Source organism: Olea europaea, chromosome 20, assembly GCF_002742605.1.
Source record: "Olea europaea var. sylvestris chromosome 20, O_europaea_v1, whole genome shotgun sequence".
NCBI lineage: Eukaryota > Viridiplantae > Streptophyta > Magnoliopsida > Lamiales > Oleaceae > Olea > Olea europaea.
This window is the reverse complement of record NC_036256.1, coordinates 3431076-3455935: the sequence shown is the minus strand read 5'-3', so window position 1 is coordinate 3455935 and position 24860 is coordinate 3431076. Positions and strand designations below refer to the sequence as shown.

General features: G+C 34.5%; 1 pseudogene; it reads left to right on the top strand.

The window, feature by feature from the left end:
- Positions 1–215: 215 nt before the first annotated feature.
- Positions 216–1952, top strand: LOC111369424 (annotated as a pseudogene).
- The last annotated feature ends 22908 nt before the right edge of the window (positions 1953–24860 follow it).

Sequence of the window (24860 nt, the reverse complement as noted above, 5' to 3'; positions counted from 1 at the left end):
TACACTAATATTCATATTATTTACAATAAATGTCAATATAATTACCCATTTTCTTTTCTTCCCTTTTCTAATTTTTCAGTCAATAATATTTCTATATTCTTTGGTCATGGAACATAATTACTACTTGTGATGGCTGATATGACGGGCCAAAACCCTAGCTTTCTTTAAACCCATTGCCCGGGTGCTCTACTGCTAGAGACTCAAGGTATGTTTTTTTCTATGGTTATTTGTTTTTACAATTATTTCTGTATAAGTTTTTGATTTTTAGTGCAGCCTTGGTAGGAGACATTGATTTTATCAACCATAGGTTAGTAATTGTCAACCATTTAGTGACAGTATTCTGCTTCCTTTGTTAATCTGAAGTATTCTTTATTGAGTTCTTGGTTGATGAGTCTTGCCGTTTTTGGCTGAGGTGTATCCGATTTTTAATTATTTGTTACCATGGATGTGCAAATTCACCATTTTTTAAGCTGCTTTTTTGGGTGGAATTAATTTTATGTACTTCAGGTATTCGACTATTTGTCAAGTTCGATTTTCTCCAACCTTTTAGTGTGCACACTACAATAGTCAGAACACGCATAGACAGCTTTATATATCTCCTCCAAAATATATGTTGTCAATCAAACTAACAATCTCTTATATCAGTAATAATTGCAAGCTTGAAACATTGATATAACAGAATATCCAATGTGGAAGTCACATTTGAGGTTCTATGAGGAGTGATATTTCCATCAGGATTTAATGTAAACTTTAAGAGGCTATCCTCGAACAGATCGCCAGCATGAGTACCAATCTTGAATGATATAACAGAATATCCAATGTTGAAGTCACATTTGAGGTTCTATGAGGAATGATATTTCCATCAGCATTTAATGTAATAATTGCAAGCTTGAAACTTTGATATAACAGAATATCCAATGTGGAAGTCACATTTGAGGTTCTATGAGGAATGATATTTCCATCAGCATTTAATGTAAACTTTAAGAGGGTATCCTCGAACAGATCGCCAGCATGAGTACCAATCCCGAAAATGAATTGCAGAGTGCTTCTTCAAGTTCACAAGATGAACCAAAGCCGCCATTTGAACCGATTTGCCTCCTCACAGTAGAGGAAATACGGGGCCAGGACATTTGGAACAATTGTGCCGTTCGCATCGTTGTTAGTGGAGTCATGGGTATTTTCTGAAATTCTCTTTCTTTCTTTCTTTTCTGAATTTTGTTTGGATCTTTGAATCCAATACTATTTTGTAGGAGGTGGGTTGGGGTTGTTTATGGACCTGTTTCTTGGGCATTGGACAATCCAATACTGCAGGATGAAATGACTGGAAGGCAACAGTTAATATACACTGCGATGCAGATGGGTCGAAGGAGCTGGATTTCCTGTAAAGCCTTTGCTGTTATGGGTTTCATCTTCTCTGCTGCCGAATGTGTCATTGAGAAGGTATGTACATTACTTTATCAGGAATATGAAGTTGAAAATGGTTAGGTTCATCTTTTTTTCCTTGAAATTATTTGGAGAGGATGACCATTGGTGATTTATTTGAAGGCCCAGGCCAAGCATGACACCAAAAATACAGTTGTTGCGGGATGTGTAACAGGAGGCACAATTTCTGCTAAAGGTAAACTTGTTCTATGGTCATATGGGTGGTTCCTTCTTCCTGTTTTTGGGGTTCAGCTTGTGATATGCCATGTTATTAGTTTTGCTTGTACACTCCTATTTGCCTCCCTGTAGTTCTTGAGAATTCTATTCAAGTAATAGAATGGTATACCTCTGGGGCTTTATTTAGTTTGGGAATTTAAACAAGAAGTAATTAATGTCTCAAAATTTGTTCTTCATAATTATCTTCTATAGATATAACTCAAATTCGACGAAGTTGGAAATATATAATTCCATATAAAAGTTAAATATTGCATTACATAGCAACTTTAGTTAGTAACTTACTTTTGAATTTTAGATATTTGATCTAGAGACTAATAACAAAAAAATGAGCGATTTTTTCCCAGTCTAGTGCATTTAATCTATAGCTTAAATGTGCTGTGATAGTGTTGTGAAAATTTCTTGTAGTATCTGTCACACAGAAGAATATCCGATGGACGCTGGAAAATTTGTTGCTGCTAAGTGCTAACACGTTGCCTTCAGTGATCTTTCCAAATATTTTTGAATTAAACGAGAAAATTTTAATTTAATTTTTCGAGTGTGTAATTTTCGGTCATTGAGCATAAAGATAAATATGAGCAATCTAACTAAACCATGTTGTTACTTTTTACTCCAATAAATTTAGACATAATGGTAAGATTTGGGTCTTTTAGAAAGGGCATCAAGGTTCCAACCCAGTCATCCATCTCGCATATTACTTCACAGCAACCAACAACCCCTAAGAATAATATAGCAGAAATGCGGATGCAATATGGATGTATGGCAAAACTAGAATAAGCAAGAGAATATCACCTAGAAGAAAAGGTAGGACTGGTTGAGATTTAATTAAGGGGGTCTTGACCTAAGTGGCTGGGATATGAATTGCATAGACCCAAAGAAACTCTAATTTGTAAGAGTGATGTAATCTTTATAGAACATGTTAAAAGGAGAGGTTGACCAAAGCTGCTATAGGATGATACAGACCCAGTTTCCGTGTATCTTCTAGAACTAAAAATGAAGAAAAAAGAGCGGCGAAGGATTTGTGTAACCGACCTTAAATTTTATGGTGATAATGCTTGGTTTATTCTTAAACTTCGACTTCTTTTAAAGCAATATTTTTCTCATCTTACTTGAACAAATACACAAAGCTCAGAACACGTGTTGCCTATTTCTTGGAAGTGAACTAAGCGGATTTGATAGTTATAGATGTCAAGCAAGATACAATGTGCTTGGCATGATGTTTGATAATTGTACATGTCAAGTAATACATGTGAAGCAGTGCATGACAATTTGTCATACACTGTTTGACCCCTAGCTCAAGACATTGTCAAGTACTATATTCAAATGATGTAGCTACGTTTGACATGATTTACACAAATTGAAAAATTGGAAGACGTTGAAAGTGAAAATTGAATAATCAACATAAATAAATGATTAATACCAGATATTAATATTCAATGAATTGAAAATTTTGGTTGCACTAGTACATATTGCCTATGTTTACGTCGTCCACTGTAATCCAAAAAAATAATGTGTTTTTGATACTACGAGACAACCAGGATATCTAAAATCATACTTTAAAATGATTAAACTCACCACGATTAAGATTGAGTTGTTTGTAATCCACAAAAGACATCGTATGTTATAACCTATGTGGCCCATATTTATGAAGCGTTTATAAACACTTGAATCACTTTTTATACATACATTTCGAGGAATCTATAAGTACTAGCCATTTATTTATCACTTTTTATAATTTTAATCGCCTATAAACACTTCTCAAACATGCTCATATTAAAGACCGATTGATAGTTTTTTAACTTATTTTTTCACCGTTATTGGGTGGCACTATATATGAGAGATTTGGAAAACTAGTTATTACTAGTTTTTTGGGACATTGGCTTTGGATGGTTACAATTGGATTTTTGGCAGATTTTGATAAAAGTTGATGAAATGTGTTGTTAAAAAGTTGTGGATCCAATGAAATATGTGATTAAAATTAATTAATGACTTCAACTTTGATTTTGATAAAAACCTAGATAAAAGTTTTAACTAAACAGAGGCTAAGTATATTTATCATCGAAGCTTGTGAATTATTTGCTTCCAAAAGGGATGGATCCATTAAATTCTCCCTCAATCAGTCTTTTTGTTTGTGAATAATGCTATTTTGCCAGAAGAATTCGGCTATATGTAGTGACAAAAGATGTGGTGGGAGGTGATTGGATGGGACAGTTGACTGTAGTTAAAACAGTCTAATTATAAAATGTCATGTGACATTATGTCAAATTTTCTGTTCCTATAGCATAATTATTTGATATTAGTGGCTCTGCAAATTCTAGTTTCTTATGACATATATTACATTCAATCATATATTATTTTATTGCATTTTTGTCAAAATTTTCAATTGTTTGAAATGAATGATTGTCCAAGTTCTTTGTGACTTGTGTTTAATAACGATATTTTTTACTGGTGCATATATATTCTTTGCTTATATTTATCTTGCTTCATCATGTTATATTTACTGGATGGGTGTTGATTTTCTATTTGACAAGGAAAGCTACGAAGATTTGGTGCGACAATTAGGATTATCATCCAAATCTGTAATTGCTTGAGTACGTGATCCACTTTCTCATGAGAGTCATTAACTTAATTTTCTAAACTAGATCTTATTTGGCGTATAATATCTTTTTATGGCGTGACCTCATTGAACTTTTTTTTTATATTTCAACTCGTTTTGAGGCACTACTCGATTATGTTGCCTACTTTGTTTTTAATTTTTAACTTTTGTGTGGAGATTTGTTGAAAATGGTAGATAATTTGAGCTAATATCACTGTACATTAATTTTAGTGGGAAAAGATGTTTTCTTCTGTGAAAGAAATCTTATGGTGCATTTGATTGTAAGCATTAAATTTGCATAGAAAGAAAATAAATTCTAGGCAATTGAATTGCCTAGAGTGGTAATACCATATGCAAGATCAAGCATGGTGCAAACCATTAAGTACATAATAGAGCTATTAACATTTGCACAAGGAACTTTAAACATTCTAGCACACTCATTTTCAGATTTAGGGCAATAGTCAATAGACAACTTAAAATGATTTGCAAGTGGTAAGGTTACAGGTTTATTGTCATGCATATTGAATTTCTTTAGAATGTTAACTACATAATGATGTTGATTCTGAAGTAACAAGTCTTTTTCTTCATTTCTCTATATCTGCATGCCTAATATCTTTTTAGCAGAACCAATATCTTTCATTTCAAACTCAGATTTCAGTTTTGATTTAATATTATCAATCTCAGTTTTATCACAGCAAGCAAGCAGCAAATCATCCACATAAAAGACTAAATATAAAGAATTTTTACCTTTATCACCTTTACAATATAGACAGTCGTCATATTGACTCCTTTTGAAGCCAAGCTTCAAAATGAAGGTAATGCTATTGTCTAGGTGCTTGTTTTAAGCCATATTATGATTTTTCTTAAGAGACAAATAGCATTTTCAATATCTCCATTTTGAAAACCAACAGGCTGTCTTATGTAAATTATTTCATCATGTTCAGCGTACAAAAAATAAAATAAAATTAACATCAAGTTGCTCAAGTTCCCATTTAAATTGAACAACAAGGGCAATCAAACATCTAATAGTGGTATATTTAGCTACAAGAGAAAAAATTTCAGTGTAATTAACACCTTTTTTTTTTTTTATAAACTCTTTTGCTATTAGTCTAGCTTTATACCTAACATTTTTGTCATCTTCTTCTCCTTGTTTTACCTTATAGATCTACTTACAATCTATCAATTTTTGTCTTTTAGGTCTGTAAACAAGAACCCAAGTTTTATTTTTTGAGAAGTCTAAACATTTTATCTTCCATGGCAACTATCCAGTTTTTACTTTCATTACACCTAATGGCATCTTCATAGGAGCTTGGTTCATTTTCAAACTGCTCTTGATAAGTGAATAAAGAAACGAGTCATTATTGTCAAATCCAGTAAATGGTCTAATTCGCATTCTCTACCTATCTGTAGTGAATTGGTACTCATTAAGGGATTAGCGAATGGAATTAGATAAGTTGGACCGATCAACTTCTTGATCATTTTCAGTTCCTCCAGAAGCAGTTTCATCTACAACAGGTATAGAAGTATCTTGCTCAATATGAGCAGACTCCACCTCTGAGCATTTTTATCAGTCAATACACCTTCTTTTCTTGTTAAATATGGTATTAGAGTTTCATTAAAGACGACATCTTTTCTAATAATAACTCTATACCCTTTTTCAAAATTTACCCATAATTTGTAACCTTTAACACTTTCATTATAGCCCGAGAAAACACATTTAAGTGACATGGGTTTTGATTTTTAAATGTTTTGATGAGCATATGCAACACAATAAAAATAATGTACATGATTATTTGACCAAACAGATTCAGGTACGTTAAAGTTTAAGGTTTTGGTAGGACTTCTATTAATAAAATATGTAGCAGTTTTAACAGCTTCGGCCCAGAACAGTTTAGGCAATCCAAAACTCAACAGCATGCATCTAATTTTATTCAATAGAGTTTGATTTATCCTTTCAGCAATTCCATTTTGTTGAGGAGTACATGTAACTATTTTATGTCTTAAAATACCATGTTCTTTATGAAGATTGTTGAATTCATTGTTACAAAATTCCAAACCATTATCTGTCTTCCAATTGCTAAAGAAAGATAATGTCTCATCTTTATTTTTTAGTAGGAAAATCCAAATTTTTCTTGAAAAATCATCAATGATCAATAAAAAAATATCAAAAGCCAAATAGAGTGCTCACAGCAGCAGGTCCCCACAAATCCATATACAAGTATTCCAAAATTTATTTGGATTTATGGATTCCTATGGGAAAAGGTAGTTTGACTTGTTTCCCTATAACACATTGTTTACAAGAATCAAAATCACCAAAATTCACATTTCCAAAAACTCCCTTTAATTTTTAATTTTATAGAGTTCGAACTCTTTTTGTCAATATGGTCAAGTCTATTATGCCATAATTTTGCAAGTGTGTAAAGTTTTCAGATAACGCAGGAACTGTCAAGCCAAGTAGTTGTTTAGCGCTTAGGAAATAAAGGCCATGTCTTTTAGGGGAGCTAATGAGTAAGTCATTGCCCATAAGAATTTTAATGTGTCATTGACCCAAATTTATGTTAAACTCTATGTTATCTAACATTCTTAAGGACAACAAGTTCCTTTTTAACTCGTGAACATACCTTACTCATTTCAGGAATAGGACATGACCATTATTCAATAACAAATTTATAGTACCTATTCCTTTTACTTTACAGGTAAAATTGTTACATATTAAAACCTACCCTCCTGTAGTTTCAAAGTCAATGAAGTAGCTTTTTTTTTTTTTTTTTAAACATATGAAAAGAACAGTCTAAGTCAAATATCCATTCATCACTCAGTGATTTTTTCATATTAACAAGGACTAAATCAGTTTTAGCTTTAGCTTTATTATACAATAAAGCATTATTCCCATCGTTAAAATCCTTCTCTTTATAACCATTTTCTTCTTAAAACAATCTTTAGCAAAATGATCCGATTTCCCATAGTAATAACATTTCTTCCCTTTAGCCTTATTTTTGGACTTGTTCTTATCGCTTAACTTGTTTTTATTATTGTCAATCTAAGGTTTAGAATGATAATTGGATTTACCAGAGACTTTTCCTCTTGCTAGTAGATTATCTCCATTTTTATTATTACTGGACTCTGCTTTCATCTCTAAAGCCTTATTCCTTAATGAGTTTATCATAATATAAGTGGTAAGTTCTTCCCTTACCATACTCTGGGGCAATGATGCAAACCACGTACAAGCTTTAATTATGAAATCCACAACGAGATTGTTACAAAAACCTAGAAAAGCCTAATTAAAGGTTTAGAGCTTAACCTCAAATTAATGAACTTAAAAACCCGGTAAGAACGTTGCTTGAAGGACTCCTTGATTACACTATCCAAGGCATGCACCCGAATTGTAGAACTCCACAAGAACTGTGATTCTTGATAAGTTCAAGTTATTCAATGAAGAATGGAAGAAAGCAATATGCCTTGCAATTTAATTCACTTAATAATAATGTGTTAATTGTATCAATACAATGAAAGAGAATTCCTATATTTATATTAATTGTAAAAACCTAAAAAAATCTAGTAAAATCATGCATTATTCGTCCAAGATTATAAATATATGGAAAAAAAATCTAGCAAAATATGAAAAATCGCGAAAAAGGAAAATTTTTGCCCGAAATTACACTATGCGGTTGCATAGTATAATACAATGCAGTTGTATAGTTCATTTGAAATTCTTTAATTTGGTCTTGAGAATTGTCTATGTGATCGCATGCCTTTTATACTATGCGTTCGCATAGTATTAAATTCCAATACCAACTTTTTCATGTGCAGAATTTTGTGACGATTCCGAATTGTACTCATGGGCGAAAATCTAATACCTGAGCTAAAAGTTGTGCCCATTTTAATACACACTGCTCGTTTTTCCATATATTGTCCAAAACTTTGAATGTAATGTTCCGAACATGATTTCGCCTTTATAACTAATATGTAACTCGACATTAAGCTTGCAAACATCATCCTTTGTAGCCCGGTAACCTCGACGCTTGATTGCATGATTTGATTGGCTATGATCAAATCCGACTTTGCACTTAGTCTCTTCTTGCCAATCATGAAACTTATGACATTGCACGTTAATTCCCACATTTTAAATTCCAAACCTTGATCATGAGATTTGCTATCTTTATCAACCCTTTTTAGCTTCCAATTAAGCTCCAACCTTGGTCTCGATTGCTCGTCAACATTCAATAAATCTTTGGTAGTTCGGTGCCTATCTCGGATCATATCAGGCAACCTTGATGTCCTTATATCTATCACTAATGGAGTTTAACAAGGCAACAACCATTTGATCTTTTGAAAGTTTTTCATCATAGTTGGCTAAGTCTTAGGTAAGTTTTGTAAATTTGTTTAAGTTTTCATCCAAATCAACTGAGGGATCCATTTTAAAAAAAAGAGAATTGTTTCAATAAAAAGCATTTATTTGGAGTAGTTTTTGTCACATATTTATCATGAAGTTTAGTCCACAATTCAGAAGCAGTTTTTGTTTCAACAATACTTCTTATTACATGTTCAAATAAATACAAAAAGATGGTACTCCAAGCAACTTAATCAAGTTCAGCTTTCTTTGCAGGAGGTAATCAGCAAGCCAACTATCATCTAGGGCCTTAACATGCCTCATTTGCATTAAAATAGCCTTCATTTTTTGACTCCACATAATGAAATCACATTTTCCATCAAACTGATTAACTTTAAACTTAGCAAAAGCCATATTATTATCAAGTATGAATCACAAATTGAACATAGCTTTCACAGATTTGCAAAGAAACAATAATAGCACAAATTGGTGCCAACACCAAACCTTCTTAAGAAAAAGGAAAAATGAATTAAAAATTTCAAACTTTTTTTAGATTGTGAAAACATTAACAAACTTGATCTATCTACAATAATGATTGATCTTATATGATTTGAAATGCGATCACACATCACGATTGAATTCAACTAGTCTCCAAACGAAAAGACTGGACACTAATCGATTCAACATCTATTTGGAACTCAATTAACTTGTCATCTATCTATAGTAATAGTCATTTATATACTATTTTGAGATTCGATCACACTATATCACGATTAAACTCTACTAGTCTTCAAATGAAACACTGGTCACTAGTCGATTCAACATCTATCTAAAACTCAATCAACTTATAGTCTATCTACAGTAATAGTCGATCGTATACTATTTTGAGATTCGATTACAATATATCATGATTAAACTCAACTAGTCTCTAAACGAATCACTGGTTAGTGATTGATTCATCATTTATCTAGAATTCAGTTAACTTGTCGTCTACCTACATTAATAGTCGATCGTATAATATTTTGAGATTCGATCATACTATGTCACGATTAAACTCATCTAGTCTCCAAATGAAACACTGGTTAGTGATTGATTCGTCATCTATCTGGAACTCAATTAACTTGTCGTGTGTCTACAGTAATAGTTGATCTTATACTATTTTGATATTCGACCACACGATGTCACGTTATATGGATGTCACATTATTAAATAAGTGAGAAAATTGTCATAAAGTGTGGGTTTTTACTACTACTTTATAATTAACATGATATGTATTTCGCTAATCTAATTTATATAAGAAAAATGGAGTTTTCCCGTTTTAGTTCCTTAGCATTGAATATTCTCTCCTATAAATATCACTCGTTTTCTCTAAGTATATGGAAACCCAAATAGAAAGAGGTTCTTGTTCCTTAATTAACATAAATTATCTCCATATATATGCTCTACAAATATAAATTGAAATTCCTAATTCTACCATTCACTTTTCAAAATAAAAATCGTTTTCTTCATCTCCCAAGTCAAAGAAAACGGTTCAGTCTACTGTATTATAAGTCATATCATATGTATTAAAATGGACTTTTACAACTATAATCCAATTGGACTGTGCATCCAACTTAATTGATGTTATTGGAAGAGTAAACATTCTAACATTTCATTGGAGCATATTTTATTGGAAGACGAAACAACCCAAGTCCATTTCCTTCTTCAAGCAAGTAGCAACGGTTCGCCATTCTTTACAAGAAAATCTGCTAGACCAAATACAACCATCAGCGATGAACCCAGCTAGCTCTTCACAGGAAAATCCGCAAACACAAAAATCACTTGTAAGACCATCTATTCGTGGGCAAATTTGATGATAAGCCATTATGGAATCATGTCAAAATTCTATGTACGGCATTAGGTGGAGGAGGAAATCGCACTTGGAGTTGCAACTACTGTAGCAAGAAAGTGACCGGATCATATTCTTAAGTGAAGGCTCATTTGCTAAAACTTTCCAATGATGGGGTTCAACCTTGTGAGGTTGTGACTGATGACATACTATGAGAGATCACGAGGGAACGTGAGCAAGCTAAATGGAAAAAATCACGAGTACAATGAAAGAAAAAGGTAGAATATATTTCTCCATCCGATGGTTCAGATTTGTCACCAAAAAAAAAAAAAAAAAAATGAAAAAAAGGATATGGACCTTTGGAAAAGTTATTCAACATGGCACAAAGTGATGTAGCTGATAAAGAGGCTGCCCATATGCAAGTGCTTTATCATTCAACTTTGCAAAATCTCCCTACTTTAGACGGTATTCCCAAACCTTGGCCAATAGCAACTTGGCAGGTTACACTCCTCCTTCATATAATAGGCAGCGTACTACATTGCTTGCCCAAGAAAAAGGAGCATATTAACTGGAAACTTCAACCCATAGAGACTCTTGGAGGAAAAGATGGATGGTCAGATAGGTAGAAAAGACATCTTATAAATATTATGGCTGTTCTGCTGTTGGAGCAATGTTTATTAAGTCAATTGATGCTACTGGAAATATAAAAAATTGTGATTATGTTGCAACGTTGTTTATAAATGCAATCAAGAAAGTTGGAGAAAATGTCGTTCAAGTCACAGATAATGTAGGCAATTGCAAAGCTGCTTGGTTAAGCATGAATCTAGGTGTCCTTATATCGTTTGGACTTCTTGTGTGGTACATAGTTTGAATTTGGCTTTAAAAAGTATTTGTGATCCTTCTGAAAAATCACCTCAATATGCAAATTGTAAGTGGATTGCTGGTTTGGTGAGAGATGTACAAACTACTCGGAATTTTATTGTCAATCATGGTATGGCACTAGCAATATACAATAAATACTCTAAGTTGAGTTTGTTGAGGGTGACTGACACAAAATTCGCGTCAAGTATTGTAATGACCAAACTCTTGAGAGAAGTTAGGCCGGCATTAGAAAAAATGGTGATGGATTCAGACTAGAAAGTTTAGAGTGATGCAAACATTGACAATAAAGCACAAGAAGTGAAAAAGTACATTGTGACTGAACTTGGTGGGATGATTTGTATTATTTGTTGTCCTTTATTGAGCCTATTATTAATATATTATGAGTTGCTAATTCAGATTCTCTTGTTTCGCATTCGATATATGATACGTGGGACACAATGATTGAAAATGTGAAAAAAAAATTATATTTCGGCATGAAGGGATAGATATGGTTGGTGGTAAGTCAACCTTAATACTATTCACCAAATTTTGGAGAGTAGATGGAACAAGAGCAATACTCCTTACATTGTATAGCATATTTTTTAGTTTCTAAATATTATTGTGAAGCTTGGTTGAAAGATGGAACTAATGGAATGCTAAGAATTGCACCACACGAGGATCAAGAAGTTTCGATGAATAGAAGCAAATACTTCAAGAGGCTGTTTCCAAATTCTAATATGGAGCATTTTGTATACGTTGAATATGGAGCATTTTGTAGTGGGTTAAATTATTTCAATCAGCCGCATGTAATTGACGCAATAATGTCTGAAGAACCAATTTCTTGGTGGGCTAATCATGGTGCCTCTTCACCTTTGTTGCAATCTTTGACTTTTAAGTTGCTTTCACAACCAGCATCTTCATCTTGTTGCGAAAGAAATTAGAGTACCTATTCGTTCATTCAAAGCATCAATAGAAATAAATTGATAAGTACGATTGAAGACCTTGTCTTTGTCCATTGCAATCTTCGTCTAATGTCGTTAAATGAAGAGGCATACAAAGTAGGACCGACAAAATATTGGGATCTATGTATGTTTCCTATAAGCTTAACATCTTTATTCTTCTTTCAGGAAATGTTTTGGATTAATTATTTTACATTAATTGTTTGTGCTTTTTTCGTTTTGTAGGCGGAGAGGAGATAACACTCTTTTGGATGGATAAACAACCATTGAACTGGCAGAGCCTTCCCTTGATGAGCCACAATTAGAGACATTTGTTCTTGATGATGATGAGTAGAGTTGGAGGGGATTGGTTGATTAAATGGATTTTTAGAATGAATTGATGCTACTGTAATTCATTTTGCTATTTCTAACTTTTACTTTAATTTTGCACTTTGCAATGTTATTATTAATATTATTAATATTATTATTTTTTGGTGTTTTAGACTTTGATTATAAATTTCTAGTTTATTTTAAGTGACATGTTTATATTTTAACAATTTGCAGCTAATTATTATTTAACTTTTCACATGTGATTTTTTTTGGGAAAAAAATTGAAATTTTAAAGATATACTCATGTACCCGTGTCCGAAATTTGGACAATTTTAAACCATGTTTCCGTGTCATACATTTTAAAAAATAAAAGATTCGATACTTAGATACGTACCCGTATTCGATACTCGTACTCGAGTCCAAGGATCATAGTTTGATAGCACCAAAAATTCGGACCAGGGTTCGAATCCAACACAAGATAAGAAATACATGGTTGGGCGTCATCAAACGACATTTGCCAAGATGAATAAGTGGCACTTTCAGTTTTTTTCCCACTTGTCCTTGCAGAAGCTGTGTTTGCCGCTCTAATGCCTTCAATTGTCACGTTAGAATGATAATTCATTATTTTCTATTTTCTTATTAATCACACAATTTTCAATAAAATAATATTATATATAATTTCAAAAATTTTCTTCTTTTTTAACAACACGTTCTTAAAAAAAAAAACATTATTCAAATCATTAAAATTTCAAATAATGAGGCCCAAATAGGGGCTAAGATTGCTTCGCCTCAATCCATTTTTTTCTTATTCAAATGTATTACACCAGAATCAGAAAAATACACAAAGTATAGTTCAGAAATTGTTTCTGTCAAAACATCACAGACTCCATTCGACTACTAAGACTCAAGGTATCATCGATTTTGGGCTCAGAAAGACATTGTACCCTTCTATACAACAGGAAACCCCAAAAATTCCAAGCCAACACAAACTAAACTTGGCTACTTCAACGGACCAACTGAAAATCCCCAAAACCAGTATCGACTCCTTTCCTTTCTCTCTAGAATCACATAGACTCTTTAGATCACAAAGAATACCACCCAAGATCACAGAAGATTCAAGGGAAAACCACAAAGTAGACGAAGAGCGATCGAAGGGAGAAGAAGCGATTCAGCAAACCCTAGTCTAGAGAGTTCTAAAGGTGTTAGAGAGAAAACGCGTAAAATGAATTAGGGTTAGGAAAATATCAGACGTGATATATATATAAGGGAGCTCATCACGGTTGATCTAGGTTAGGGGTATCCAACGGTCCGGAGTATCACATATGGCCATGTATATGGGCTCGGGTTTTGGACCTCCTCATTGTGTTATCGGGCAATGTGTGTAGTATCCAGTGAATTGGGCCTCAACCCGATTTCATCATAGCCCAAGAGTTTGAGTTGTAATTCCAAAATTGGCATCACAATTCAAACACTCTCCACCTTGATGCCAATGACTCAAACTGAACCAGAAATCAAAAAATAATAAAAACCAGCAATTCCATCCACTTGTTTTATTTGATTTCATAGCCTACAGCATCAAGATGGATACACAGGTACCTGCAAATCACAAAGAATTACCCAGCATCAATTTTCAGCATTTTTAAGCAAGACTTAAACTTATTAAGGGGAAGAACCTTGGTTTCCATATCTGCTGGATTAAATTCAGTAGGTATTTTTTCAAGTACTACTGAATTCTTAAGGATAATGTCACGAATAAAATGCATCCTAACATCTATATGTTTCGTTCTTTCATGAAAGACAAATTTTTGCATAAATGAATAGCACTCTGACTATCTGAGTATACTACTACAGGATGAGACAAAACATTTAATTCACATAATAATCCTTTAAGCCATAATGCCTCTTTTATGGCATCAGTGGCAGCCACATATTCTGCTTCAGTAGTAGATAATGCAACAATAGACTGTAATTGTGATTTCCAACTCACACAAGTGTCACACAAAGTAAACATGTAAGATGTGGTTGATTTTCTATTGTCCTTGTCCCCCGCATAATCAGAATCAACAAAGCCCTTTAACACAATACCTTGTTTACTTGGATTAAAACATAAACCCAAGTTAGAGAACCCTTTTAAATATCTAAGTAACCATTTCAAGGCAGTCCAATGTTCAGGGCCAGGATTGGCCATGCATCTACTTAAGGTACTGATTGCATGAGCAACATCAGGTCTGGTACATACCATAGTATACATAACAGACCCCACAGCATTAGAATAAGGGACTTTTTGCATATATTTCACATCAGATTCATCCACAGGAGACTGATCTTTACTTAATTGAAAATGACTTGCAAGTGGTAAAGTAACAGACTTAGATTCATGCATAGCAAATTTAGATAACACCTTTTCCACATAGGACGATTATGTGAGAAAGAGAGTCTGTTGAGACCTATTTCTCTTAATATCCATACCTAGGATCCTTCTAGCATGGCCCAAGTCTTTCATTTCAAATTCAGAAGATAAAGATCTTTTAATGTCATTAATATCACTCATATGTTGACCTATTAACAACATATCATCCACATACAGAAGCAGGTAAACAGTTACAGAATCATTTTTATCCTTTTTAAAGTATAAACAATGATCAAATGAGCTCCTAAGGAAACCAACTGATGACACAAAGTTATCAAAACGTTTATACCATTGTCTTGGTGATTGTTTAAGCCCATACAAAGATCTTTTTAATAAGCATACAAAATCAAATTTCTTAGACTCAATGAAACCTGGTGGCTGACACATATAAGTGGTTTCATCCAAATCTCCCTGCAAAAAAGCAGTTTTTACATCCATTTGTTCAAGTTCTAAGTCAAAATGAGCTACTAAAGCAAGCATGACCCTAATGGTTGTATACTTAACCATAGGTGAGAAGATCTCATTATAATCAATCCCAGGTTTTTGTGTAAAACCCTTTGCCACTAATCTGGTTTTAAACCTAATGGGCTGTTTCAAATTATTCCTCTCTTTTATGTTATAAATCCACTTACAGTCAACTATGGATTTGTCTTTTGGCTTTGGGACTAAAGTCCAGGTGTTATTCTTTAACAAAGAGTTCATTTCTTCTTCCATAGCTAGCTGCCACTCTTTTTACAGCTCACAGCCTCCTCATATGATTTAGGTTCTTTAAAAGCAAGATCTTGAAATGACAATAAGGCAAGAGATAGATAGTCTCTCAATCTAAGAGGTTCCCTAATTTCTCTCCTATCTCTATCCCTAGCTAACTGATAGTCTTCTAAGGGATTTTCTTCTCCACCTTCTTCTTGAACAGTTATATTCTCTTCCGTTTCAGCTTCGAAACTTCTTCATTTTCAGTCTCAATTTCATCAGTGTGTTCTGCAGGTGTTTTAAGCTCCACCTGCAGCCTAGTTTCCTCATTTTTATCAGTCACAGGTTCAGGTTTTTGATGTTTTTCGGACATGTAGGGCATATCCAACTCATTAAATGTCACATTTCTACTTGTGATCATCCTAAACCCCTTAACACTCTTATCCCACAGCCTATATCCTTTCACACCCTCAGGATATCCCATAAAAACACATTTTATGGATCTTGGTTCAAGTTTACCAATACTTTGATGGGAGAATGCAGCACAACCAAAAATTTTAAGGTGACTGTAATCTGGAGTTTTTCCATACCACACCTCCTTAGGGGTTTTATCATTTAAGGCACTAGAAGGAGTTCTATTAATGATATACACAACTGTCATAGCTGCCTCACCCCACAGTATTTTAGGGACAGCAGAACTGATCATCATACATATAACCTTGTCTAGAATGGTCCTATTCATCCTCTTAGCAACTCCATTTTGCTGAGGGGTATAGGGTACAGTTTTATGCTTAAGGACCCCACTAACTTTGCATAATTGATCAAAATTAGCATTACAAAATTCTAGACCGTTATCAGTTCTTAAGATTTTCATTTTCTTCCCAATCTGATTTTCAATCAAGGTTTTCCAAGCTTTAAATTTTTCAAATGTATCTGACTTCTGTTTTAACAGAAAAATCCAAAACCTTTCTTGAAAAATCATCAATTAAAGACATAAAATATTTGTTTCCTTCTGGGGTAACTGTAGAAGAAGGTCCCCATAAATCAGCATGTACATACTCCAGAATTGAAGTAGTCTTATGCCTTCCAGTATTAAAATGAAGTCTATGTTGTTTACCAAGTGTGCAGTGTTCACAAAATGGAATTTTTGAAATATTATCTTTTTCAAAGACACCTTTTTTATTCAGAATATGCAGCCCTCTTTCACTTACATGAGCTAACCTGTTGTGCCATTTTAAAGTGGCATCAATTTCAGCAGTTGAGGACTCAGCAATGTGACTTGGAATAACTTTAGCTCTAGTGACATATATTCCATTTCTTTTGGCACCCTTGAAAATTATAAGTGAGCCTTTAATTATTTTTAACAATCCATTACCTAGTTTGGCTTGCAGGCCAATGTCATCTAGGTTTCCCATTGAAATTAAATTTCTGTTTAAATTAGGGACATATCTTACTCTTTCTAGAGTAAAGATATATCCATTTTCAAATTTCAAAGTCACACTACCAATTCCTAAAACTCTACATGCTGCATTATTACCCTTTACCACCTCACCACCGTTTATTTCTTTAAAATCTTCTAACCATGACCTTTGAGAGGTCATATGAAAGGTGCAGCCAGAGTCAAGTATCCACTCTTGACTCTGGTCATTATTACCAGAAAAATTAACAGTATTCAGGTTAGTTATGGGTTCTGTAACAACATAGACATCTACAGTTTTATCTCCTTGGGGGCTGAACTACATTACCCTCATCCACTCTCTTTTCTTTCTGTTCATTTTTTTTCTTGTAACAATCTTTAATAAAATGACCAGTTTTTCCATATCCATAACACTTTCTATTTCCAGTCCTAGACTTGGACCTAGGTCTTCCTTTCCATTTCTTCTTGTTATTGTTATTTCCTTGATATCTCTGATTTTCATGACTACTACCTTGCCTAATAAGTGATCTACCTCTAACAAATAAACTTTTAGATTCCTTCCCTGCCTTTCAGATTTAAGTTCTAATTCTTTACTTCTTAAAGAATTAATAACAACTTCAGGGGTTAACTCATCCCTATCATACTTAATAGCAGTTTTAACATCTTTATAGGCTTCAGGTAATGAGTTTAGAAGAATAACAGCTTTGTATTCTTCAGAAACTTTATCACCCGCATTAGTTATATCTTGAACAAGTTTATTAAAGATGTGAAGATTGTCTTCTAAATCTTTGGAAAGGTCTATTTTAAAACTGAAAAAACTTTCCAAAAGAAATATTTTATTTGGTAAAGACTTTGTTAAATACAGTTCTTCAAGTTTATCCCATAAAGCTTTAGCCTTATCAAGTTTTCCAATCTTTCTTAACACTTGGTCAGATAAATGCAATATGATAGAGGTATAAGCAAGTTCATCGGATTCTGTTTTTTGTTCTTCAGTCATAGTCTCAGGAAAATCAGCAGTTATAGCTTTTACAACTTTCTGTTGACCAACGATCCCTCTCATTTTTTGTTGCCAAATGGGGAAGTCTCCTTTTCCATTAAAAACTCCAAGTTCAAACTTAGCAGTTGACATTTGGAGTTCTTAATCAATCAAAAGAAAGAATTAATTGAAGTTCAGTGTTCAACAGAATAGATAGATACAGAATAAAATTTGAAAGGTAACAAGAATCAAAACAAATTATTCAGTATCTAGAAGACTTGAGAATCAAAGGAAAAATAACAACACCTAGGGAATTCACAATATCCAGGAAAGATAGAATGAATGATGCAATACACTTCAGACCCCAAAATGCCCAAATTCACCAGGATTCCGTGAAGATCAAGTCCTCAGGTCAAGGCTCAATTTGGGACTTCAGAACCCTAAGCAAGGATATTATGAATGTATCACAAAGAAACAATAAACGAATGCAGTTCACCAAATTTTAACTATAAACGTATATCATAGTTCACAAGAAGATCTATTTCAACTGTATAACAATTTACTTCAGAATCAGCATGCATATAACATATATTTTGGCATTGCAGATTGAGTAAAATGTTAAGTAGAGGATGCAAACCACAGCAGTAGTCAAGTTAAGACTACTAATCGACCAAGAAAGCCACAAGAACGCTACTGGTCACTCAAGAATCATACTCGAACCAAGAGTTCACCTGAAGATACGCCTGCAGGGGTCTAATGAGTCACACACAATAACAATCGTCAGTCCAATATACACTCAGAAGTATTAATTAAGAATATATGAGATCATTTAACAAAAAAAAACAGATATAGGGTTTTCAAAAAAAATCGAAACCCTAGGTAACCCCTCAAGATCTGACTGTAAGAATTGATTTCTTACAACCAGATCTTCTTCGAACGGAGATTAAACACCACACTAAGCTCTGATACCACTATTACACCAGAATCGGAAAAATACACAAAGTATAGTTCAGAAATTGTTTCTGTTAAAACATCACAGACTCCATTCGACTACCAAGACTCAAGGTATTATCGATTTTGGGCTCAGAAAGACATTGTACCCTTCTGTACAATAGGAAACCCCAAAAATCCCAAGCCAACGCAGACTAAACTTGGCTACTTCAACGGACCAACTGAAAACCCCCAAAACCAGTATCGACTCCTTTCCTTTCTCTCTAGAATCACATAGACTCTTTAGATCACAAAGAATACCACCCAAGATCACAGAAGATTCAAGGGAAAACCACAAAGTAGACGAAGAGAGATCGAAGGGAGAAGAAGCGATTCAGCAAACCCTAGTCTAGAGAGTTCTAAAGGTGTTAGAGAGAAAATGCGTAAAATGAATTAGGGTTAGGAAAATATCAGACGCGATATATATATATATAAGGGAGCTCATCACGGTTGATCTAGGTTAGGGGGATCCAACGGTCCGGAGTATCACATGTGGCCATGTATATGGGCTCGGGTTTTGGGCCTCCTCATTGTATTATCGGGCAATGTGTGTAGTATCCAATCAATTGGGCCTCAACCCGGTTTCATCATAGCCCAAGAGTTTGAGTTGTAATTCCAAAATTGGCATCACAATTCAAACAAAATGTTTGATTTTGGATCAGGTATTGAAAGTGTAGAAAAGCAAGTTAATCGAATTACCAGAATTTTCATTACAAATGTGCTCTCTTCGGCTACAAAGTAAGCCTTCTGCTTCAAACTTTTATTACCATTTTCTGGGTTTTTTTTTTTAATATGTTATTTCAAATCTTCATAACCTTTTATTTCTCTTGAATTGCAATAAATACGCACTTACATGCATTTATTTTATATGATTATCAGTTTATGTATTAGCATGCTTTTGACGGAATACGATTTTACACTACATTATATACGAGGACACTTTGAATTTTGATAAATTATTTTCATTTTTTTAAAACCATTTTCCGTTCTTTTTTTTGTCTGCATTTTTAAGGTAGAAGTCTAATTAGTAATAATGGTGATTGTTGTAATAGAAAATAAAAATTTTAATTTCCAAAATTAAAAATTTCTTTTCAATTTCAGTTTTAACACAAAATTAAAATTAATAATTAGAGCCTTCGTTTGTAGGGATTCACATTATGTGGGATTGACAACTTGTTGACTATACATTTCAACGGTGTTTATTAAAAAATTTTTAAAATTTAATTTTAATCTCACCAAACTAGGGCTTTGTATAACTTACATTTTAATTGGATTAATTTTCATTATTACAGGGGTTTACATTAAATGGAGGTGATATATCGTTTGGAAAATATAACCATAAAAAAAAGAACAAAATGGGAAGTGGAGATTAAGGATAGTCACTCCACTCCATATAAAGTACACAAATTCTTCTTTCATTTTCAATTCCTTTCGAGTCGGAAACGCAGGCTGCTGTTTAATAAAGTGAAGGATCATATATTCTCTATACATTTCTATATTATATTCTACTATTTTGGTAACTTGATAAAAGCTCGTTCTTTACGTTCTTGTGATCGTACCCACAAAAGGAGAATTGCTTGTGAGCTAGAAGGTTTTATATGGAAGCCGTGTAGTGTCAAAAATGCTCGCACAAAGGGAATGTCATATGACTTTAAAACAACGTTCTCAACGTGATTCCACAAAGCTTACTTTCTAGCTCTCTTCTTATGTTTATGTTATTTGAATTTGTTATGTTAATTGTTAACCAACACATAAATTACTTAATTTTGCTCGTGTCTAGGAGTCAGTGAAGGTGGTAGACATAAGTAAAAGTATTAAATTGTACCATCAAAGAGAAGACTTCAAACTTAAATAAAGCATTGTAATCGCTTTGATTTCATTCCATTAAATTCATGCGCGCAGTATCAAGGCTGAAGCAATTGATCCTATTTCTGGCAAATTATTTTTTGTGATCAAGCTATTCCTTGTCCACTGGGTTTTGATCTTTGGTTGGGGCAACAGATATATTTTTCTCGACTACTGATTTATAGTCACTGCATTAACACCATGAAACACACGGAATTTCAAACTGTTAATAAGTTTGTAACAAAAATCAATGAAAGGGAAACTTGTTACAAGTTCCCTAACATTTTCAATTTTTGCAGATTTTACACTAACTTTCAATTTATGCCAGCAACGATCTCCAACCTTTCAAAAATATATGTTCGGAGTCCAAATGGATGAAATCCGTCTACTTTTCCATTAGCTGATTATAAAAAATTAATTTGACCATATTTTAACTATTTATAAAGGGTCAGAATGATAAATTTACATTTTTCTATTATGAACAATTAAATATGTTACATCAAAAATAAAAAATAAAAGAAATGGAAAAAGACTTCTTCTTTCTCACCCCAATCCATCGAATCGAACCGAACCAAACCCAAGGCCACTGTCTCCGCCACCTCCAAATTCCCACCGTTTGTACCAACCACTACCACCACAACATCCTCAAATCCATCATCTAATACTCACCCCAATCCATCGAACCGAACCGAACCAAACCAAACCCAAGGTCACGGTCTCTGCCACCTCCAAACAACCACCGTCTGTACCAACCACTACCACCACAACATCCTCAAATCCATCATCTAATAAACATGCAAGTTTATACAAAAATCCACATTTAGCTAATACATGGTAGCAACACCCAAATCAGTTCAGAAATCAAAGAGTGATGACATAGTGTTTGTCGATGGTGGTCCTCCTCGTGGTCCTTCTCGTGCATTTTCTAGGCGAGTTGGATGATGACATGTTTATCGATGGTTGCTCATTCGAATTCATTTTCTGGACCACTGCCTTCAATTGTAGCACTCTGCACTGAATTACAAGTGCTTGATTTGCTGAACAACGCTCTTTCTGGTGTAATTTATGTTAGAAGTGTGACTCAAATAGGAGTTTAAATTACATTAGATTTCTTACCTTTTTTAGGACTCTTTTAGGGCTAGATTTTATACTATAAATACAAGGCTCCTCTGTCAGTTTTATTGGAGCCTTTTGCTGTATTGTACACTCCTTTCATAGTGAATTAATAAAATATCGTTCCTTCTGTTAGTTTTTCTTTTACTTACTTTAATATTGTTCTTGGGTTATTTGTGATCTTGTTCAATACTTCAATTACAACAAGTGAAATTCATTAAATCTCAATTCCCACATCATTGGTCAATCGGTCTCAACAAATGGTATCAGAGCGGGGTTATTGGTGGATTTTTGGCCTGAAACTGATCGGAAAATCGTCTGAAAATTACCAGAAAATCAGAAAACGAACTTGTCCAATTTTTCGATTCTTTGTCGGATCTGCTTTTACTTTTTCTAGTCAAACCAGTAAGAATTTGGAGAAACGAACACCACCAGTGGACTCAGCAAGCAGAAACAGTCCAGAAAGGATCACATGTCGTCGGCGCGTTTCCGGCCAATCGCCGGTGGTGAAACTTTGGCGAGGAGAGTGGCAGCGCGTGCGGCGGTTTTCGACGACGGTGTCTTCAGGCAGTTTTCTCCGGACGACGAGACGAACCTTGTGGTGGTGTCCAATTTCAGTTTTGGGCAAAATTGTGGCTCTGGACTATTTTGCCCCTTGCACGTTCGGCAGTTTTCAGTTTTGGGTGTTACAGGTTGCAAGTTCTTCGTGATTTGATTGATATTTTTGAGATGAATTCGTTAAAGTATGAAATTTCGCTATTGGATCGCAATACAAGATTTTCGTTGTGGCAAGTAAATGTGAGAGCTGTGTTGACGTAGATGGATCTTGATGATGCTTTGCTGGGTTTTGATAGGATGCCAACAAACTTGTCTATGGAGGAGAAACAACGGAAGGATCAGAAGGCTTTAGCACAAATCCAACTTTATTTATCCAACAATTTACTGCAAGATGTTTTGAAGGAGAAGATATCGGCTGCTTTGTGGCTCAAGTTGGAGCAATTGTGCATGACAAAGAGTTTGACGAGCAATCTGACTCTAAAGCAGATGTTGTATTCTCATAGCATGGCGGAAGGAGGGTCACTGCAGGACCACCTTGCTGTGTTCAAGGAGATCGTTGCAGATTTGGAGACGTTGAAAGTAAAATATGATGAAGATGATCTAGCCTTGGTCATGTTGTGTTCGCTACCCAATTCTTTTTCGTCATTTCGTGATACTCTTCTGTATAGTTGTGACATGTTATCCATTGAGGAGGTATACGACGCCCTGTTCTCAAAAGAAAAGATGAAGTTGTTGGTTGGAGATCCTACATCTAGGAGGGGGATGCTCTTGTGACTCATGGTGATCGACGAAGGGGTAGATCGAAGGTGAAGTACAGCAATGTGTATTGTTATTACTGCAAGAGGAAAGGACACATCAAGAAAGATTGTGACAAGTTGCAGGGTAAAGCTAATTTACATGCAAATCATGCGGGGCAATCAGGTAATTCGAACGAGACTAATATTGCTGAAAATTTTTGTGATGATGGAGATGTGATGTTGGCTATATCTGACGGGGAATCCAAACTTGAGGAGTGGATTCTGGATTCTGCTTGTTCGTATCTTATGTGTCCAATAGGGCTTTGTTTCAAACATATGAGACGGTGAAGTAAGGTGAAATTGTCATGGGAAACAACCAATCTTGTTGGGTTGTAGGAATCAGTCGGGTTAGATTGAGGCTACAGGATGGAACAGTGAGGACACTTGATGAGATTCATCATATTCCAGACTTGACAAAGAATCTCATATTATTGAGTACCTTGGATGAAAAAGGGTACAAATTTTCTGGTGGAGGTGGAGTCTTGAAGGTTCGAAGGGGTGTCCGGATTGTATTGGAGGGATGAAGGAAATCCCAGTTGTACATCTTGCAGGGGAGTGCAGAACCAGTTCAGAGACATTTGGACAAATTCAGTACCGTGGCGGACATTCAATTTGGTACAGTACCTCTCGGGTTTGGCTCTGGATCAATTAAGAACTTTGCTCAAGGGAGTGTTGGTAATTCCGCTTTGTCACCAATTTTAGCGGGTACACTGTGTTTTTGTAATGCCAATGGACTCATGGAGCGTAGGTACAGTTTTGGAGATGTTTGTAATGCTTTAGAAATCATTGAAGGTGACAATATTGGCAAGGGACCTTCTGGTTGTGCATTTGGTGTGGTTTGTGCTACAGGGTGTGCTTCAACCCTGTCCAATGATTGTTAATTCTAGGAGGAATTTTGGGAACTCGAGTTTGGATCCGGGTGTCGCGTGTGGACGCCGGGCGAAGGAACATGTTTTCCTGGAGAGTTTGGTTACTGTGTTGAGGAGCTTGGTTATTCTGATGCAGACGGATCATTTTTCAAGGTGGAGAAATTTTGGACCTTCGTTCGTTGCACCGGATTTGAGTCAAGGTGGAGATTGTTAGAAGTGTGACTCAAATAGGAGTTTAAATTGCATTAGATTTCTTACCTTTTTTGGGACTCTTTTAGGGCTAGATTTTATACTATAAATACAAGGCTCCTGTGTCAGTTTTATTGGAGCATTTTGCTGTATTGTACTTTCTTTTAATGGTGAATTAATAAAACATCGTTCCTTCTGCCAGTTTTTCTTTTACTTACTTTAATCTTGTTCTTGGGTTATTTGTGATCTTGTTCAATACTTCAATTACAACAAGTGGAATTCATTAAATCTCAATTCGTGCATCATTGGTCAATCGGTCTCAACAATTTATTGATGAATCTAGTACCAATTCACTCGAATAAACAGCCAACACTACCACCATCACACCTCCACAGCCACTCAACAATGTTTTGACGAATTAAAACGAAAGCGAAGATAATGTTCAAAAACCAGAATCCAAATCGAGT